Source organism: Plutella xylostella, chromosome 17 (assembly GCF_932276165.1).
Source record: "Plutella xylostella chromosome 17, ilPluXylo3.1, whole genome shotgun sequence".
NCBI lineage: Eukaryota > Metazoa > Arthropoda > Insecta > Lepidoptera > Plutellidae > Plutella > Plutella xylostella.
In genome coordinates this window covers 398,486-419,502 of record NC_063997.1, presented here as the reverse complement: position 1 = coordinate 419,502, position 21,017 = coordinate 398,486, and the positions used below count along the sequence as shown (strand labels likewise).

General features: G+C 39.9%; 1 protein-coding gene and 2 long non-coding RNA genes across 3 annotated transcripts in view; 2 read left to right on the top strand and 1 right to left on the bottom strand.

Annotated features, from left to right (window-relative positions):
* The window catches only part of LOC105398528 (voltage-dependent T-type calcium channel subunit alpha-1G), a 123,457-nt gene that overhangs the window by 76,041 nt on the left and 26,399 nt on the right, over positions 1-21,017 (bottom strand). The window lies entirely within an intron of this gene.
* Positions 2,843-4,789, top strand: LOC125489806. The gene is made up of 2 exons (XR_007267243.1): positions 2,843-3,199; positions 4,398-4,789. It is a non-coding gene; the product is annotated as an uncharacterized LOC125489806 (long non-coding RNA).
* LOC125489807 lies at positions 5,527-6,889 on the top strand. Its single transcript, XR_007267244.1, has 2 exons — positions 5,527-6,005; positions 6,498-6,889. It is a non-coding gene; the product is annotated as an uncharacterized LOC125489807 (long non-coding RNA).

The window sequence follows — 21,017 nt, the reverse complement described above, 5'->3', positions numbered from 1 at the left end:
AAAAGATCTCTAATGTCGAACTAATGCGACAAAAAATACTCGCAATACCAACTTCAGGAGTAGATAGAATCCTGCTACGATTCATGTAATATCAGAGAGCGCGATAATTATTTAAGAAATTGTTTATAATAATAAATAAATAAAGCATTGGTATATCTACCATATAATGATAATGTATGTTATCATAATGCATAATTACATAATTACACACTTCTTCCCAAATTTATTTGCTATCAAAATACTTATTAAATACTTATTAATATTATTATCGCAACCAGTTAAAACCACATAGGTAAGGTACTGTATTCAGCCCGATGCATCCACAAAGCTAATCGACATATAAAGTTGTTGTCAGTTGTTCGCCACTAATCCCAATGAAATAGAGTTGAATCTCAGTTTAAGGTAATTACGATTCGGAAGTTAAACCTTTTGGCCGGCGGCCCGGGGGGGTCACTCTATACTGACGAAAAACGAACGAACGAGAGCTGTCGTGCAGTCGAGTCGGCACGTTTAATACAACGAGATAGAGTCGTAGCTCGCGCAGCAGCGCTCCGAAACTTAGTTTATTGCGTTATAAAGTGACCTCCCAGTCGCCCACCGTATACCTAGCAACCTTCTCAGTGGCATAGTATGTGGGACTTGTGGCTGTATTATATGCTATTATTTTGTGGGACTGTGTAAGTCCTTTTTGCATCTGGCTCACTAGAAATGGGACCTTTGTGCAATATCACCTGAAGGTCTAAACTGCTTTCCCAAGCTTGGACTATTTCCCACCACGCTGGTCCAATGCGGGATGGTGGGTCCACCCTCAATGCACCAAATTTGCACATCAAGATGGTCACAGGGACAGTAGATTGTTACATTATAGAGGACATTCTGAAAAATTGTACTGCTTAATATACGGGAAGTACATATCGATAGTTTTAATCAGCCAACGGGTGCTCAAATATTCACCACCTATTTCAATTATACTTAGACGATATATGTGTATACGCGATAATAAAGTAAATTCGTCCATAAACTCATATACCTAGTGAACGCATTCCAATAACACGAGCTCTTGCGATGACTACACACTAAACGCGTTATTGAACTAATATAAATTATGAGGACGCAGCTCCGAAACTTACAAGATTTCCTATCATTTTACGATTTACCCAGCCATTTGAGATGCTTCTAGTCATGACTAAGACGTTCTACAGAAACTATATTCCTAGTTACAGGTAGTATTAAAAGTTCCGGATCCGTGAATCGAGCAAAAATTAGGTATTGCTTTGTTCTTTCAGGCTATTGTTATGGTACAGTTGATTTATCAGCTGCTAGCGCGGGATCGGCGGATCTCGGTCGTGAATCACCGTTACGATCGACAACCCGTAAACACGGCGGGGGTCACCTGCTACAACATCACTAGGAGGATAGTTCTTTGACCGAATTATCAGTGAACTATTCATTTTCACTGACAAATATACTTATATTTGTAATACCTATAAGTAAGTATATATTATTAAGAAATATTATAAAATAAATGAACAATAAACAACAACAACAAGTGAAAGTGACTTTAAGACTAGACAAATAATTAATGTCGACTGGGAGTGCGGCCATGAAAAAGAACGCTGAAACCAGACCAGACCTTATTTATTAAAAAACAACCAACATAAACTTCACTAACTGCCAGCACCGCATTCTCATTTCAAACCCGCCGAGAAAAAACGGCGTTTACACTTTATCTATCCTCGTGGCCCATTTATTTACTGTAAGCAGCCGGGTTTAAAGAATAGCCAGTGACATTCACGCCCCTCGGAGACAATGGCGAGCAGCTTCGCGGAAGACAGTCGTGTAACTGCGAACACTGGCGGTGGCCTGATTCCTGAGGAACAATCTGGAGCTCGCGGCGCCATTCTCTCGGTGAGTAAGCGCGCGAGATTACAGAATGCTCAGAATACGTACTCCGCACACGCCGATTTAAAAAAAGAACTCGATGGACTGCGTTGTAAATGAAGCTGTTGCCTGGAATCGACTTGTCCGTTACTCTTGTTGGATCGAGTGAAGTCTAGTTCCAACTGCTTTGTTATCTTGGTGCTAGCTAGGTATATTGTGAAGAAAACAGCATCGTTAATGTATTAGGTATCGTAATTGAAATACTATTGCTGTCACTTGAAACTATCCAGGCTCTGTGAAATGTATGCAAGATTTGTTTTAGCACATCCCTATTGCTACAGATTACAAGGTTAGTGGCCAGATAAAGATACATCGACATAATTTATGTAAATAAAGTAATAATAACCGTACAAAGTAACAAAGTATCTTTAGGAACGAAAAGAAAAAAAAGTAAACCATTAACGTAAGAACGCAATACAAGCTACATACCTGCCTATGTAATTCTTCTTCGCTATGTACCTATGTAAGTATGTACTTGCATCTCTCTCCTCTCTCTCGTCTCCGTTGGTCCAAAACATTACATTCACGATTCTTTGTCAAAAATAAAAATAGATCTAGTCTACGACGCCACAGACACATTATGATATTAACCGACCGCCCCTATTGCGGAATCCCGAGCTAGACCAAGTACGGCGGCACTGTAACACAAACACCACAGTTTGAGTAAAAGCCGCCTATATCTGGAGCATGTGGTTTAATAATTCAGACGCGGCCGTGACCGCATCTCGATAGAATCTCGATACTTGTGACGGCCTTGTTAGTTGCTAGTTCCAACGAATTTGAAATACACAGGGCACACGAGCGTTCATCGGTGAAGCACTCGGCTACGCTACAGTAAGGGACGGTTTGGACGAAGTGGTGATTTTGTATGTTTGGAGCTAGGAGGTATACTTTTGTTTAACGTGTAACGTTATTTATTTCTTCAAAATAAATAACTTACAAAGTAGTAAATAATCTTCATAATTTATTAATTTTAAGTATCGACTTTATCGATAACTTAATCTTCGGCGTCGATAATTCTTCAAATTATCGACGCGTTCCCATCCCTAGACAGCGAAGCGGTCTTTTGTTCTTGTCCCCACTATCGCGGCAGCCCCACTCGGTGACCACTGGCTCTCGATCATTCGTCCACGGGCTACGGCATCGACTGCGCGTGACCCTACCTCACGGCAGTCCTCTAGGTGCCTAGCCCGCTCTAAAGTGTCGAATGACCTAGACATTACCAGTGGTATCGTGTGTGTGTCTTCCCCAATATCGGGTAAGTGTGATCAGACTTGCTTAGCTCATTTTAGGAACCTATTTGTGCTTTAAACGTTTACTTATTGTGTTTAAAACTGTTAATTTCTCTCTCTCTCTCTCAGCCTTCTGTAGTCCACTGTTGGACATAGGCCTCTCCTAACGATCGCCACCCCAAACGGTCACCCGCCATCTGCATCCAGCGGCTTCCCGCTACCTTCCGCAGATCATCAGACCAACGGGTTGGGGGGCGACCGACACGCCGTTTGCCGACACGGGGTCTCCACTCCAGAACCTTTCTACTCCAGCGGTCGTCGGCTCTGCGGGCTACGTGGCCAGCCCATTGCCACTTCAGCGTGCTAATCCTTTTGGCTATGTCGGTAACTTTAGTTCTCCTGCGGATTTCTTCATTACGAATCCTATCTCGCAGGGACACGCCTAACATAGCCCTTTCCATAGCACGCTGAGCAACTCTGAGCTTGTGGATAAGCCCTTTGGTGAAGCACCACGTCTCGGCTCCGTAAGTCATCACTGGCAACACGCACTGATTGAAAACTTTTGTTTTCAGACACTGAGGTATGTTTTCAGTGAAGATGTGTCGTAATTTCCCGAACGCTGCCCATCCGAGTTGGATTCTACGAGCTACCTCTTTATCGAAGTTGGATTTACCTAATCGGATCACTTGTCCTAGGTAGGGATACTGATCGACAACTTCGATGGTGACACCTCCTACAGTTACGGGCGATGATGAAACATGTTCGTTCGACATGACCTTTGTCTTGTCCATGTTCATTTTCAGCCCAACTGTTAATTTAAATGTGTCTAACTTAGCTTCCATTTTATTTTATTCGCTTGCTTACGCGTTAGCTAGCTTAACTAACTGCGCACTTATAGCAGCCAAGATGGCGGATATGCAATTACGCATTATCATTTAGATGTTTCATCAGCTTTTCTGTTTCTTTTATTTTATCTTTTTGAATACCCTAGCTTGCCTAGATGCATTAAATACTTTCATTCAAATTATGCTGCAGCTAGTTTACCGCTTTCGGCCTTTTGTAATAATTTCTAGTCTTTCTTAAATTAATGTTAGGTATTCCGTTCTGGTTTCCACTGCCGCCTCAATCAAGTTAGATTAGGTACTCTGCTGTAGGTCTTGATGACGGTATGTGGAACCTAGACGATGACGGTGTACTGATGCGTTGGATTTCCATCTTTTCCAGGGTCCAAGGTCCACGCTACTACTCCAAGGTCCACGCTACTACTCCAAGGTCCACGCTTACGTCCACGGTACGGTTTACCTACTGCACGAAACTTCTACCTACTTCTACGGCTCGCCCTCTACGTGCTGGTTCGGCAACCCCCTACCTCCGTGTTGCTGTCCACGCCGCGCAGCCGAGCTACACGCCACGCGCACGCAACGGCCACGTGACCTGCCTGCCTACCTACCTGGCCACTGGAGAAGAGGACTTCCACGCCGGTCGCGTTATCGGGATTCCACGCCGATACTCTTCGACTCAGGGGAGTCCCTATCCGTGCCAACTGAAAACTGACTGATCGTGTAGTGTAGGCCTAACCCACACTTGACCTCTAAATAAATTTGTGTCAAGCTAAACCCTGGCTTTCTCATTTCTACCTCTCCGATAGCTAGCCATTTTTTATAAGCGCGACACTGGCGCCCTCCACGTGGTTCTAACGGTCAGTCATTTCTTGGTTGGTAACGTAGCTTGTTTTGTGTGCGTGCAACTTGTAAAGACTTCTTTTTGCCAATTTATTTTATTACTGCTACACGTCGTAACTGTGGTACTGTGTTTCTAATCTAGTTCCGTGATAAATTTAAAACTTTTGATATCGATAATATTTTCCTTTTAAAATATTGATTTGATTGATCTCTTTAAAATTTATTGTTTTGTATAGGTATAACACAGTACAATAGTTGCATTTTTGTTTTCAGCTGCATCTTTTATGCTTTTGCTTATGTAATTTACTGTGTACTTGAGAAAAAACTGTCTACTTTAATTGATTTTGTAACAGAACGGAATCAATGAGTTAAGTAGATCTGATCACACAGTAGTATTAAAATGACGCTATTCGCTTTAGGTTTAGACTTTCGGATACGATAATTTTTTTAATTAACTATTTAAAATAATTGACATCTACCCTATATCCCTTGTTTTAAATTTATTGACTTAAAATCGTTAACTTTCTTGTATAATTGTACCCTCACTTTAGAATATTTTCTTCATGAATAATGATTCTGCTTGAGTTAGCAAATTATTATATTTGCTGCCTCTTTGAATGTTAGGTGGCCTTATTAACCTCTAAATGTTTGATAAGGCTTATTATGATTGAAAGTATGAAAGATTTATGCAAGAGAAGAATGAATGTGTATGTAGTCTTATTAGTTATGAAGAAATTTTAAGCTGCGGATTTTGACTTTTAGGAGGTCGAAATCCTTGGGCAGAAAGGGGGGTAATGTAACGTTATTTATTTCTTCAAAATAAATAACTTACAAAGTAGTAAATAATCTTCATAATTTATTAATTTTAAGTATCGACTTTATCGATAACTTAATCTTCGGCGTCGATAATTCTTCAAATTATCGACGCGTTCCCATCCCTAGACAGCGAAGCGGTCTTTTGTTCTTGTCCCCACTATCGCGGCAGCCCCACTCGGTGACCACTGGCTCTCGATCATTCGGCCACGGGCTACGGCATCGACTGCGCGTGAGCCTACCTCACGGCAGTCCTCTAGGTGCCTAGCCCGCTCTAAAGTGTCGAATGACCTAGACATTACCAGTGGTATCGTGTGTGTGTCTTCCCCAATATCGGGTAAGTGTGATCAGACTTGCTTAGCTCATTTTAGGAACCTATTTGTGCTTTAAACGTTTACTTATTGTGTTTAAAACTGTTAATTTAAATGTGTCTAACTTAGCTTCCATTTTATTTTATTCGCTTGCTTACGCGTTAGCTAGCTTAACTAACTGCGCACTTATAGCAGCCAAGATGGCGGATATGCAATTACGCATTATCATTTAGATGTTTCATCAGCTTTTCTGTTTCTTTTATTTTATCTTTTTGAATACCCTAGCTTGCCTAGATGCATTAAATACTTTCATTCAAATTATGCTGCAGCTAGTTTACCGCTTTCGGCCTTTTGTAATAATTTCTAGTCTTTCTTAAATTAATGTTAGGTATTCCGTTCTGGTTTCCACTGCCGCCTCAATCAAGTTAGATTAGGTACTCTGCTGTAGGTCTTGATGACGGTATGTGGAACCTAGACGATGACGGTGTACTGATGCGTTGGATTTCCATCTTTTCCAGGGTCCAAGGTCCACGCTACTACTCCAAGGTCCACGCTACTACTCCAAGGTCCACGCTTACGTCCACGGTACGGTTTACCTACTGCACGAAACTTCTACCTACTTCTACGGCTCGCCCTCTACGTGCTGGTTCGGCAACCCCCTACCTCCGTGTTGCTGTCCACGCCGCGCAGCCGAGCTACACGCCACGCGCACGCAACGGCCACGTGACCTGCCTGCCTACCTACCTGGCCACTGGAGAAGAGGACTTCCACGCCGGTCGCGTTATCGGGATTCCACGCCGATACTCTTCGACTCAGGGGAGTCCCTATCCGTGCCAACTGAAAACTGACTGATCGTGTAGTGTAGGCCTAACCCACACTTGACCTCTAAATAAATTTGTGTCAAGCTAAACCCTGGCTTTCTCATTTCTACCTCTCCGATAGCTAGCCATTTTTTATAAGCGCGACAAACGTCTGAATATTTACACACAAAGATAAGTAGTAGTACCTGCCTCTAATTAACTGTAAATCCAGTAAGTCGGTTTTTCATGCAATGTCTATAATTTCAGTAACTAGATACTTACATAATTTTATACATAGGTAATGAACGACGAAATTTGTAATAAGAATAATTATGTAAGCTATAAGTTTTACGACAATCTGTTTAACTTGGTGGGAGAGTAACTATATAGGTTGTGAAAAAGCATTTGACTTTACTTGTGATATGCACAGAAAGCGGATATGGCTAGCATAAGAGATAAGAGCCACTGATCATCCCTTTCGGACATACAGTCGTCACCAAAAATGCGTTCCGGCCAACCCGACCAGATTGAAATGCCTCCAGGCATTGGTCGTGAATGCTCCAATGAAGCGGTGATCAATCTCCACACGCGGCCCGGGGTCTCTCTAGCTCAGCGGTTTCCGAATACTTATTACGTTTAGACATCCTTTTTGATAGCCGTTTCGTGACGGAAACCTACGTAAGTACCTAATTGCGCTAGTAGTACTGGATTTCAGTATTCTGAATTTTCTTGAATGGCCTTTCGCAGAATCCCTGCATCTCTATCTCTATACTCCTTGCATTGAACCCGATTACATGACATTAGAGCTGGGGCCCTATAATTTAGTATGAAATTCGATACAATTTGAACTAGTAAATCGTTGTCCAAACTAGTTCGTGATAGGGAGACTGGTTCGTTAGTTTTTTTGTCAAGCTGGAGTCATCCCCCGAATAAGCGCATTACGTGCGCAAGATTAGTGCAGCGGCCTCATCAGCGCGGGGCGAGGGGGGGCGACAGCGGGGAGGGGGGGCGGCCTAATTTATACCATCCATCGGAATCCCGTTACCAAACGTCATAATTGCGACTCCGACACAGCGTGCACGCAGGGTAGTGGGGACACTGGAAGTATCGAATGAAGTAGCTGTTTCCACGAGCTTCGCTTAAAAGGTATCAGCTGCTGATATCCTGATTATAATATAACATAAAGTTTACTGTTTATCTTTAAGGTGAAGTGTAAAGCCAAGCAGTGTCCGCCGCCAGTAAAAAAAAACATAACTTTCGTTTGAATGCGTTTTTCGCAAAACTGCCACGTCATGACGTCCCACGTTGTTTTCGTGCTCAATCCATTTTTAGAACCTACCTCCCAATATCTAGTACATACCTAGAATGTAGAAAGTGATGTCGTTTTTATAATATTTTGACTGTGTACTAAATAGAATAGGAATACAACATTTTACCGCTGTCGCGTATGTTTCTTCATTCTCTGGTAAACAACCATCCTGTCACCCCTGTTTATTATCATCACTGTTCAATATGAACCTGTGGCTTCACCGACCATTTGCATTTTGAGACCACGGAACGACTGCCAACACGTGAAGCTATCCATTGTGACTCTTCACGTGCCTCCTCGTTCAATTAGAACTGAAATGTACTGAAATACAGCAGTCGCACTTAATTACACTCACTAGAAATGAAAAAGTTCCAGTGACAATAGCACTTAAAGTACTCCGAAACGGAAAAGGCTAGCTATTTTTCATTGCTAGCGAGTGTACTATCGATCTTGATAGTTTTAAGCTACAAAGAGTAATTAAATATACTTAATTAATAGTAAACCCTTCCTTCATTGGAAGGAGACCCGTGCCCCAGCAACACAAGGACGTGATGGGTCGTAATGATGAATTAATAGTAAAGTTACACATGTTTAAAGGTAGGTGGAATGGAATAAACCCAATTTCACCTATAGTAAAAATGATTACTTATTATAAGGTGTGTATAATTTATGAACCAGCGTTATTATTATTACTGTTGTTCTATTTATAGTCGGGTGCAACGGCGACTCGCTAGGCGCCGTGGACGGTGATCGATAGCAAAGCGATTATATGTTATGAACCTTAGATTAACAATATAAGAGCAAAATGGAGTGTCAGATACAAAAACAAACCATAATAGAGCGGTGGTGGCGTAATGGATAAGGCCTCGCCCTCTCGATCGAGAGTGGCTTCAAATTCTGGCCTTTTCCAATGAATTCTTTCAATTGTGTTTTCAATTAAGGAGTTTAAGGTTCAAACTCAAACTCAATTTTTTTATTCGTGTACACAGGTAAATTCAGATCTAATACAATTATGAGTAGGTACATTCCATGTACTGCTTATTCATGAAGCATACGAATATATTGAATTGATTAATACATTAAATATTTAGGGTTGGCTCATGCTATATAAGAAAATGCATGCAAATACACAAATCAATTAATTACATATTTTAGAAGTACTTATTTTTTATTTTTATTTATTTACTTACATTGAAATTTATATTATTCAGGTATATATTTTATATTTTTATCAGGTATAGGCATATTATACATACAAGATAATATTAATTATTTTAGAAATGACTATAATATAATGTGTTCTAAGGTTGCTCTTACGGTGATGGAAAACATCATGAGGAAACCTGCACATCTAGATTCTAGATGTGTATCCTAAGTGCATTGTACTTATCCCAAAAACGGCGATAAGTTTCGCAACCTATCACGTGAGTACAAATGTGCTGCAAAAAGTTGGTGGCTCGATTGTGAGCCACCTCTGACTACCCCTTCGGGGATTACAGTCGTGAGTGCATATGTATGTATGTATGTACTCCATCTTGTCCGTATATTGTAAATTTAAGTTATGAATCGTTTGTAAGTGTATGGTCACCCGCCTCTGGCGTTTATCTGTCCATAAGTAATTCATGCTTGCGCGTGAACCGCCTTTATGATACTTGAACTGCCATTACGGCGCTGTTGTGCCGTTCTCGCGGTTAATAATAAAGCGATCGGAAAATCTGTTTTTTTTCTTTACTTGTATTATACAAGGGCGACACTTCAACTTGAGAGAATAAACGAGCAGAATAAAAATACTAACGCCGTATTGTGTATAGAAAGAAAGCTGGCAAGTAATAAACGTTAAGTTTTTCCTAATCCGCTGATAAGTGCGGTAATAATATCCACTGTGATAAGTTAAGAACAAGTAAAGTAAAGATGTTAGGTACATGGACCAGATAATTTGTGAAATTCATGAAGAAAAATTAGAATAATTTCATTCTGACTTAGCAACTTTTGTCCTGTAAACATCGTTTACCGCTTTAACCGTAGTTCAATCATTTACCCTTTGTTTCTTTTCCAAAATATTTTTTTTTTATTTATTGGACACAAACTTCACCCTAGAGAGCCCAATGAGGCCAGGAGGCCACCATGGCTTACACCCCTCAGATACGAGCGTACCCATTACACAAAGATGGCGTAATAAAGAGAGGCTTCGACGGGAAATGGCGAGATCTGGATCACGGCGACGGAAGCGGTCGGATCCGCCGACCCGCCGCCGCCTACCTAGTAGATATAATGTTGTATAACACAATGATATCCTACCATAAAAAAGAAAGGTAACCCTCCCAATTTGTGCCGTGAAATAAATGACTGATTACTACTAAGCTAGGACTAAGTCAATCGAGTAAAATCACGAAAAACTTATTTTAATTGTATTTTTTTCCTAAATTTTTTAATTCGGTCTCTAAAGGCTTGAACGATGACAATATAATTTAAGTAAGTATTACTCGGGCATTATACACTCACGTGCAAAGAAACAGTTCCACTTACAAAATGCAGACACCAAATGACCCCAATTTTTTAAATCATGTAATCATTGACTTATATATTACTAGCGTAAGGACAGGCCCAATCGCTCTAGAAAATGACACCCTCGCGTTGGCCCTAAAACCTCATAAATCTGTCATAATTTGTATGAAATTAGGGCCAGCGCGCGGGTGCCATTTTCTTTTGACAAAACGTTCTGACGGGCGTATCCTTCCTTTTGAAATCATTGCATGTAATGGAATATTTTAGTTAGTAATATTCAGATGCACCGTTCCATGTACTTAAATATTGAAGAAGGGGTCATTAAGTTCGTTTTTTTCGTTAAGGATTAATTTTGAGATTTTCTCAATGGAACTTTTTCATTGCCCGTCAGTGTAGTTTACTGCAGCTAATTTATAATATTATCTCGTAAAGCAAGAGGTAGCCCTCTCCCCTAGTTCTGGGGCCTGAAGCGGAAGCCATGGCTACCGTTTAAACCTGAAAATGATCCGGGCGGACGAGTCTTTTTCTTCGTTTTCTCAGAGGTTTCCCGTCGCTGTCAAACGGACGTTTTCATGTGACGGTGTCGTTTATTTTTTGAACGGATGTTTGTGTTTGTGTGTATTGTACTATTTCACGAGAAAACGACTGGAGAAATTTTGATGAAAAACATGTAAGGAGCTGACACCTGACTAGATAGAAAAGGCTACTTTTTATTCCAGAATTGCCATGAAGGCAACTGCTAGTGTTAAATAAACCAAAATATACAGTAGTGTTTATGTACTATGTACTTATACAATGTTACCTATCAAATGTTCCTGTACATTTTTGACTTTTTTAGGTTTATTAAATTCTTGTTTACTTACTTATTTTAAAAGCAATGACATAATTATTTTTTTTTTATCCTGATTATCTTATTATCACAATTCTATCTAATTATAAGTACATAATACAGCTGTATATTTGCGATTAATTATGCAAAACACAATCAATTCGGCCACGCTGGTTCGACGTCCGATTGCAAATTAATTCGAGCCGCCATAGAACGTAATGCTGTTTGCTCGATGCCGATACGCAATAATAGGCATAGAGGCTTCAATGGACGAATAACATTAATCCATGATTAAGCTCTATAATATCTGTACAGTAAGCTAGGGGATTAGCTGAACTGTTTGGATTTGCTGCCGTCAAATACCCACAATCTCACATAGGTATAATGACCAGAAGTAATCCATAACTAGTCAATTCTAAAATTTAGATACGATAGATTTAGATAAGAAACACTCAAAGTTGGGATACATTTGGGGCTCTCGCGTGCTACAAATCAATACAAACACATAATATAAACGGATACATACGTTTAACACATATCATATATTCTTCTTGGCATATCTGTGACTGAAGTGTCTAATGATTGTCAAGACCTGTATCTTCACTTTCATCTTCAACCATAGATTGGCCAATCAGATTAGCGTTTGTCGGTGACTGCCAGGATATACACTACTGCATACTGTGTAGGTACATCAGGAACAGGTGATACAGTAGGCTCTCTTCTGTCGGTCGTTTAATTGACTCAGTAGTCCACGTGTCCTGCTGTACTCCCGACACGGCCGCTAATACGACGTGTCCGTATTACTAATTAATACCCAGTGTTTAGCTCGTGTTGCATTATACTAGCTGTGAACTTTGTATTAAGTTCCAGTGATTATCTCTTATCATGTCAGGGTCAAGAAACGACCACGTGTAAAGTTTAACGACGTTGAAAAGGGCTAGTCAGGTCAGTCAGTTTGATGACGTTTTTAAAGTCGTTAAAATTAAAATAATTACGGTAGAGGTGTTAAGAATATATTTATACAAAAACATCAGATAACCGGAAAATTCTATTTTTTCCATTAAAGCTAACCTAATAATTTATTATCTGCAAGCCATTTTATACATACAGAACAAAAACAACAAACCTTTTCCCAGTTGAAGAAAAGGAAAAATCCCTGCAAACGTTGTGGCGGAGAGAAAGTCGTCGTAGAAATGTGTAATTTTCCGCCGTTTTCCCGCCTTTATGTGTCGCCATTGGATTTATTTTATACACCGCCGCCGCGGGAAACAAATACTCGGTGAGATGGGAATAAGCCCCCGCCCCGCCCCCGCTCCGCCCCTCGCCTCGCTCTATGTAGAGAGAACTGCTCAGAGACTCTATACTTACAAAAATATTTTTTTTAACCTTTAAAAATATGGCTGCTCAAGTTAAATGTGTTTTGATAAGGATATTTTTTTCCTTTATTCCCGTTAGGTAAAAGGGAAATTGACAATATTTCCATTTCCTGTAATTCAGCTTTGATATAAAAAGTGGTGGTATATCAGCTGTGGTGTGGTGTACAAATTAAATGATGTATTTGAATGGTGAATCTTTTTCAATCTTAAATTAGTTTTTAGTTTAGTTTATAAAAGTTCTTTATTAACATAATATTTTTACAATAAAGTTACATCACTAACACGGTCAGTGTGAACAAAACAATAAAGTTATTGAAATGTTTTTACAAGCTAAACGCCTTTTTAAACTTATAAAATAATACAATTGAGCACTGTTTAAATCTAAAGTAAGGAATACAGAATACCTAATCATCATACTTGAATATTTATATTAACCTAGGAGATTAATATTTGTTGACAAGGTAATATTAGTACTTACGATGTACCAATATTTGACCCAAAGCTATAAATTACCTCGAGGGTAACTGGCAAAAAACTGCTATCATAGTATGCAGCGGCCGCAGAGGCTAGTTTTGTCCGGCTACCGACTACGTCACGGCTCGCTCAGGAAATAGTGATGGGGTAAGCGGTACGATCGATACGTATCGATGTAAGGTAAGTTTGACAATCGCGATTTACCTATTGATGAGACAAGATTGTTACTGTGGTGTGGATTTTTGTCGATGTAGAACTTTCGACCGAGGTTACAGACGAATGTTTTTATATTTAAAAGTTTTATTTTATTATGTAAACGTTTTAGATTGGTGTAATATGGGGTGTTATAGGCGGTTTTAAGGGCTTTGTTTTGTATAACTTGCAGCTTTGAATAATTGGAATCACTTGTGCTGCTCCAAACTGGTGCTGCATAGGTTATAACGGGTCTTATTAAAGTTTTATAGATCCTTAGTTTAGTATAAGGGCTTAAGTTTGACTGCCTATTTAATATGGGACGAAGACCGGTTAAACACTTGATGCCCTTTTCATGTAGTAACTTGATGTGTGGAGTCCATTTCACCTTGGGATCAAGAATAACTCCCAGGTATTTAACGGTATTGCTCCAGGGTATTTTGTGATCATTAAGAATGAGTTGGGTTTTTGGGGGCTGACGTTTGCGGGTGAATATGATAGCTTCTGTCTTTGCCTCATTTAGCTTAAGTTTCCACTTCTTAAAGAACTCCGATAGTAAATTCAAGGATAGCTGAAGACGCCCTACTGAGAGTTCAGTATCGTTCGAAGATGAAAATGAAGCTGTGTCGTCCGCAAAACAGGCTAGGTGGGTACGAGGCTGTTTTGGTATATCGTTTAAATACACCAGGAACAGGTAGGGGCCCAACACAGAACCCTGGGGCACGCCAGCTGGTACGTTAAACATTGATGAGAAAGCACTACCAATATAAACTTTGAAGTATCTATTTTTTAGATAAGACTGTATAAGTTTTACTAATTGTATGGGGACTCCAATGTTCAGCAACTTGTGTAAGAGACCTTCGTGCCACACTGTATCAAATGCTTTCTCAATGTCGAGCAAGAACATCGACGTTGAGCAATTTCTGTTAAGGTTATCTGTAACATGTTCAGCAACACGTGCAAGTTGCTGAACAGTGGAGTGTCCCCGACGGAAACCAAATTGTTCACCAATTAGGTGTTTATCGGTGTATCGGGAGAGCCTAGAAAGAATTAGTCTTTCAAATACTTTGCCTAACGTACAAAGTAAACTAATAGGTCGATAACTACCCGTAAGGGAAGAACTTTTACCTGATTTTCTGATGGCTATAACTTTAGCAATTTTCCAGGTAGACGGATAATAGAATAGATATAGGCACCCATTGAGTATTTTTGTTAGAAGTACGATACACTTTCGGGGCAAGTTCTTTAGAATAATATTAGGTATACAATCAGGACCTGGTGACTTCCGGCATTTTAGACTACGTATCTGTTTCCATAGCTCTTTTGGATGTATAGGTTTTATATGGTCGGATCTTATATCAGAGTGCGCGTTTATTAGTTTGATTGAGTTTTCAACTTTACTAATAGTGTCTAGGTCAGTAGACCAATTTTTAGTGAGAAGCATGTTTTGGTGAAAAGCTGCAGCAAGCTCGTTGCATTGCTCTTGAGTGTCAGCCGTAACCGACCCATCCGATTTGATTAGGGGTGGTATAGTGGGAGATTTTTGGGATAAAGACCTTACAAGTTTCCATATATCTGTACTTGGATTGTCAACTGCGCTGAGTCTTTTATTCCAGACCCTATCTTGATTACTTTGTATAGCTACATTTATTTGTTTTTGTAATATATTTATATTACTTCTTAAATTTTTACGGCTTTCAGGACTTGTTTCATGTTGTTCAAGACGGCGTAGATGATTTTTACGTTTGATAAGTTTTTTAATGAACCTTGGCAGTGGTTTAGATTTACGTCCAGTGTGAACTTGTGGAACAAACATGTCTCTCGCTGTTGTGATGATGAACTCAGCGATTGCCGCGTCAAGCTCGGCTGTCGAGGAGAAGACTGAAACGGAAAGTTTAGTATTTTCGTTTACGAAAGAACGGAAGCTGTTCCAGTCAGCTTCAGAGTAGTTAAATTGGATTTTATTTTCACGTTTGAGAGCTCCGTTTAAAGTAAATATGACTGGTAGGTGATTGGAGGACAGGGCAGGTAAAGTGCGAAGTTCTAAGATAGCATCAACATTTTTGGTGAGGCAAAGATCAGGCGTTGATGGGGCAAATTCAGATCTATAGTGGATAAGAGTCGGGCTATCGGAGGCATGTATGGTGAAGTTGCTTTCCATCATATGATTAGCAATACAAGCACCGTGTTTATTTATACTAGCACAGTTCCACAATGTATGCTTAGCGTTTAGGTCTCCCATGACTAGAACTCTTGCTCCTAGGCTTAGTACGATGTCCAAGTCATTAGGGATAAGCTCTAGGTTGGGTGACTGATAAGCTGACACAATCACATAGTTATGTGATGAGATCGAAAGTTGAATGCCAATAGCCTCCATAAATTTAGTTTCCGGTATTGGTACACAATAATGTTGGATGTCACATTTAATAAAAATAGCGACACCTTGTCCTTTACCCCTACCAGGATGTTTATCTTGTCTGTAACAAATATAACCAGGGGTATCCAATACCATAGTACTAGTCAACCTTGTCTCACTCACCGCCAATATATCTATCGAATGGTTAGAGAGGAGGTTTAAAAGTTCGTTTAGTTTTTTACTGAGTCCGTCTGCATTCCAGAACATCAAGTTAAGATTACTAGCATCAAACATATTCACCTAAGTTAGTTAGTACTAATATTACCTTGTCAACCATAGTATTGCAAGCTGTAAATTGTTGTTTTATATTTTTAATCACTGTAAGGATTTGCAATATTTCGGTTGTGGTGGAATCGAAGTAGTCAGTCGTAGCTTTGCTGTCATGCGCTACGGAGCTTCCTAGCTTAGCATTGAGCGTTGGCTGGCGATCCTGTGTTTCAGCTTGGCTCACTATCTTGGCCCATGATATCCCTTCTTTGACAGTATTAACATTTCCTGGCTTGGTGGAGCTGTGTGGTCTACGTCTTGTTTGAATGCGCTCGAGGTATTTCAGGCGCTCTGTGCACTGCAGGTAGTTGGCGGGGTGTTCTTGGTCGCAGTTGCAGCAACGAGCAGGCAGATCACGAGTTTTGTTGGGGCATTCGTTAGTTGGATGTTCTTCGGTGCATTTAACACAGCGAGCAATTAGGTTGCAATTTTTAGAGGCATATCCAAAGCGCTGACATCTGTAGCATTGCGTGCCTTGTTTTGCATTGGGTCTAAAGCGTTGTATTGTAATGACACATTGGCATAGGTATTTAATTTTCTTGAATTTAGCTATATCGGAGCCTGCTTGTAGTTGCACCATAAACGGCGGATAAGGGGCATCAGGATTTTTAGTTTTCATTTTTGTGACAATAGCATCACTAAAGCCGAGATTTGTAAGTTCCGCTGGTATCATGGTCTCTACTGAAGCGGGAAGGCCATGGATCACTACTTTCGAGAGCTTTTCATCCTTACGGCTATAAGTGTGGAAATTTGCCGACTTGGCGATAAGACCTTCTTTTAATTTTTGATGGCAATCAGGGCTGTAGCAGATAATTGCGACGGTGTTTTTGCCTCGGTATACCAAATGGAAGTTTTTCGTAAATTCGGAGACTATAGATTTAATTGTTTCGTGAGTCCAGTTTGGCTTTATCTCCATTACAATTGGAGGGATTTTTGGAGATTTGCTTGGTGGTTTCTTAGTTGGTACATCAGACTGAGGTTGAGATGAACCACTAGTTCCATGATCATGGGGTAGGATTTTAAATCGATTACTAACTTGGATTTTAGTATTGCCAGTGTTTCTTGCCGACGACGTTGGAGCTGGTCGTTTCGGAACTTGCCAGATGTCATCAGCGTCTTCAGCAGGTCTTTTTCCGCCGCTGGAAATGCTCTCAGTCGACGAGGTTCTTGTGATAAACTTATCCATCGTAGTTGTTAAATTTTATCGATATCAAAAATATCGACAGTAAGTAACCCATCACTAGTGTTGGGTCAGAACTAACGGAGGCGGAGCCAGTCGTAACTGCGAATAATGCGTGCGCGTATCACAGAGTTATACGAGCGACGAGTTATACGAGCGACGAATCTTAAATTAGTTGTAGATGTAGAATCCGCAAATCTACCTTCCCAAATGTACAGTGAAAATTGGGTCGCAAAAGATTGACCTTTGAATACCTCTATAGAGTACCAAACTGTAGGCAACTAAATTGTGATTTATTGCACCACATACAGAGTGGGGTCGCTGCCGTACCCAACGAGCGCTGAAAACTCAAAGCTAGTCATTCAATATTCGTAAATTTAAGTCTTTACATACGTTTCCTCGTTGCACAGAGCGCCGTGATTCTCGCCGGCAAATCCATGCTTTCCTGATATTGGAACTGTTATTTACTGAGTACTTCTGAAAGCAACTTTATTGACTGTCACATTTTTAGAACCTCCGAATATTGGATCGTAAAATTGGTGGAAAACAAAATGTGCGGTGAAGCTTTTAAAACCGAGGGGATTGAAACTGGTTCGGGCGTGGGAATAAACAAATCCAGAAACAGTGTAGTCTACCAATGTTATAGAGGTATAGAATTTCATAACTGTTTTAGAACCTTCGATTAAAAGCCGCAATGATGTCCTGCTACCGATACGGCTATGGCGACTGCTGTTGACACAAATCACCTTAATACCAAGTTATCAATACAATAGGCACCATCTTAAACTTAGTGATAGAGCCTTGTGAAATGGTGGTAGACTATTTATTTACTATCGACAAATAATTGTAAATTTTTACGTCGAATAAACAACATTTCAATTTCATTTCCAATTTCAGATTAACATAAATATACTTCGTATCTGAGGTAACAACTTCCAAAGTAACCGAGGCTCCATATCGGTGTTATTAATGCGTTTAGACTGTTCCCCTGAAGGCCCCCGTCGGTGCCAACTGGGGCGAGGCTCGGTGCGGCTCCTGAGACATGGAGATGGAGTGCTGATGCAGAGTCAGGGCTGCCAATTAGTGATGGTGCTTAATAGGACAATATCGATAGACATTCGATACATATCGATACAAAATAGTTGATTGATGAAAACACGATACTATCGATAACAACGATATATAGGTAATGTATAAGGTTATAAATGGCACAAAACTGATGTCCTCTTGGGTAAACGAGTTCTCGAGCTAAGACCACGAACAGGCAAGCGTAGCGTGGGACGCCCTCTGACCTAATGGAGTGATGTCTTAGACAGGTGGCAGATGACTGATAAAATATATTACTAACCATCGATATTGTCGTTCCTGGCCATCAACAAACTATAAATATTATCGATGGCATTGCTATTAAATATAACTATAAATATAACGAAAGCATTGCTATTAAATATTTATAGTTTTGTGCTAATGTTATACTTAATGTATTTATGTGAACAGGGTTAATGTTTATAGCAATAGCAATCGACAATCGATTACAAAACTATCGATTTTTGGCATCACTATTGCCAATGGCCGACTTATGGCGTCCCGATCACTTGGGGTAAGTAGCCTTGTGGGTAATGGATTGGTTTGGATGTGAAGTGGCAGCTTATGCCAAATAATAGTGTTTTTGAAGCAATGTTTAAAATGTTCTTCGATATAAATAGACTAAATTAATTTAGGTGAGAGCTACTGTTAGATTTTTCCTGGATAATTGGTACTGTTGTTTTTAAATAATTTACTTAGGTAATACAATACAGTTAATGTGAAAGACTGGCCTAAATATAAAGCCAAAACAATAGGTACAATAAATCTGTGGCTTTTCATATGTCAAAGGCCCACTTGCGTGGATCACAGGGTTAAAAATATAAACTCAGAGGTAACTAACTCAGGGTTAACTTTGTAAAATTTTAACCCGGACTTTTGATTGCGCTAATGGAAAATAACCCCGAGTTAGCTAACCTGACGTTTGTTTTTGCACTCTGTGAATCTATGTCCCGTTCCAGGCTGAAAGGGACCAAGTTTCTATTGCCGTAAAAAACATTGTCTTCTATCTCACCTCACGTCTTTGGATAAAACTATCCCTCTCTTTTTCCATTTTCGCAATCTGTCAGTAATTTGTATTTTGTTTACAAAGTGTCATATTTGTGATTTCCTTGTAGATATACATTACGAAAATTATAAAAAATTGAAAAGAAGCGGCGGTAGCTCAGTCGGGTAAGCGCTCGCTTCTCACACAAAAGATGCGTGTTTGGATCCTAGCGCAGACATACCAATGAGTTCTTTGGAATTTAAGTACAATGTGTGGCAACTTACTACCACACATTCTTCTTACCACAAAACGTTCAAGAACCTTATCATAAGCAGCTCTCTTCAATCTAACCGTACCAGCAAGCAATACTCAACCAATAACAACAGCAAGTATTGATTTTATTGAACACATCACGGTTGCAAGTTGTGCTTTAGATAACAGCAAAGATAGCCCTGAAAAGAGCTGTTTCTGGAAACAAAGAGGGAGTTCCGAAAATAACAGTTCAGCAAGCTCAAGCAAGCAGCAGCAGCGACCACCACCGTCACCGCGGCAGTTCGGAGAGGAGAGCCTCCGACAGCGCAGAAAAGGAACGAGTCCCCGTGCATTCCCAACGCCACGAGTATTTAAGTTAGCACCGCGCGTATAAGTAGGCTTATTTTCTGTAAATAAATTATTATTATTCTGTCCACTCTGAGTATTATTTTCTACCTACTCTACGCAATATCTCCAAAAATGTATACCATAGCTCTTACGGTGAAAAAAACATCGTGATCTAGATGTGTACCCCAAAGTGCATTGTACTCTTTCAAAAACGGCGATACGGCTCGCGACCTATCACGTGAGTACAAAAATGTACAGCGAAAAGTGGGTGAGTCACCTCTGAGTAACTACATTACAGTCATAGTCGTGAGCATATATGTATGTAACCACACCATCGTGCTCACTTAATTTCACAAGTGGGACCATTAGCTACTTTGCTAGATAGTGGAAAAATATAAGAATGATGAGTTAATCATCATAATCAAACATTTTCAACGAATACAAGAATATTGATAAAAACCTTTTCTTTTGACGTAAGCCGGGTTAGCGTCTTAACCCTCCAATATTGGGGGGTTAAATATTTAAGAGTTTATCCCAAGGTTAGCGCTCATATTTCAGCGATGCAAGACAAATTAATAATCTAACCCTCCTTATGTCAAATATCTCCGAGTTAATTCGCTAACCCAGGTCTGCGCAAGTGGACCTTAGCAAAGTGCAAATTGCTAAAACATGCCTTTCAACTTTTGACATGCACAGTAACGAATTCCAATTTTTAAAAAAACCTAATATAAAAATAATACCTACATGTTCCATACGTTGCTGAAATTCACAGTGAACGTCTATCATTCATACATGGGTGAAATCGCCAAAATTTGTACATTTTTTGTAAGGAGATAACTAAACAGCCAGACACATTTTCCTTCAGGCGCTATAGTGCAAAGATTCTTTTCCAAAATCAGTTTTGGCACATGAGCGAGTTTCTATGTCAAATAGTTTCCTTACCAATAAAACCGCCTTGCGGAGTAAAATACAATTCTTTTGTAAGGGTCGTGCAGTAAATTGCTAACGTACTATTGAAC